Source organism: Nicotiana tabacum, chromosome 15 (assembly GCF_000715075.1).
Source record: "Nicotiana tabacum cultivar K326 chromosome 15, ASM71507v2, whole genome shotgun sequence".
NCBI classification, from domain to species: Eukaryota; Viridiplantae; Streptophyta; class Magnoliopsida; order Solanales; family Solanaceae; genus Nicotiana; species Nicotiana tabacum.
Window position 1 is genome coordinate 19,028 of NC_134094.1, and position 973 is coordinate 20,000.

General features: G+C 51.6%; 1 non-coding gene across 1 annotated transcript; it reads right to left on the reverse strand.

The window, feature by feature from the left end:
• Positions 1 to 632: 632 nt before the first annotated feature.
• TRNAK-UUU (transfer RNA lysine (anticodon UUU)) lies at positions 633 to 705 on the reverse strand. Its single transcript has one exon. It is a non-coding gene; the product is annotated as a tRNA-Lys (tRNA).
• Between the last annotated feature and the right edge of the window lie 268 nt (positions 706 to 973).

The window sequence follows — 973 nt, forward strand, 5'->3', positions numbered from 1 at the left end:
CTTGCTCGCTCCTGAACTCTGCGGCGAGTTCAGCCACCACCTCCGGGTCTGAGCTCTGCTCGAGCGTAGTCAGCCAGCTTCGTGACTTTGCTTAGCTTCCAGCGTTGCAAAGGGATAACCTTTCACTATCTAGGCGCCCTCGAAGGAGGGGTCCCACGGACTTCTTCCCCGAAGGTCAAGCCGTAGTTCCTGTCCCTGGGAGAAGTGGAAGGAGTTAGGAGGATGGAGCGCCCTTTGCCCTAAGAAATAGGCGGCTTCGCCTTCAAGCCGTCAATAAAATCGAGCTAATATGTGATCATGACAGTACACTGATGCATAGGTCTTCTTTACTTTACGGCCTTTTGATTATGATGCATCATGAACGTGCCAATATGTGATCGGGGTGAGCGGTGGTTAGATATAGGGGCGGCTTCGCCGGCTTGGATTGGAAGGAAGGGCTTCGCTTTCCGATCGCTTTTGAGGCCGGTTTGGATGAGCGTGGGCAAGTTCGGGATTCACTATCGCTTTCCGCTTGGAGCGGCTCACCCCCTTGTCACTTAAAGGGCGAAGTCGCCGAAGCGAGTCTAAAGGCCAAAGAGTCATCTTTGAAGGCTACTATGCATCCTTATTCATAGTAGAGTGTAAGGTAGGTTTGGGTATAGCAGGACTTGAACCTGCGACCATTAGGTTAAAAGCCCAATGCTCTACCAACTGAGCTATACACCCCAAAAAAGATGTAGTAGTAAATAAGGATTGGTACGGAAAAGAGGCCGGCCCCCCTTCTTCTCATCATATTAAAGGAGCGCGGCTCTGTATGAGGCTCGTACTGCAGAGCAAGCGGAAGAAAACGTAAGGTCGCGCGTTAGCACTCCTGCAAGAAAACGGATGCGCTAAGGCGCAACTTCGCGCAGCTGCTACGCCCTTGCTTCTTGCCCCTTATTTCAAACTCAAGGAAAGCCTTGATCGATATGAGAAAGATGCGCTCAAGCGCCCA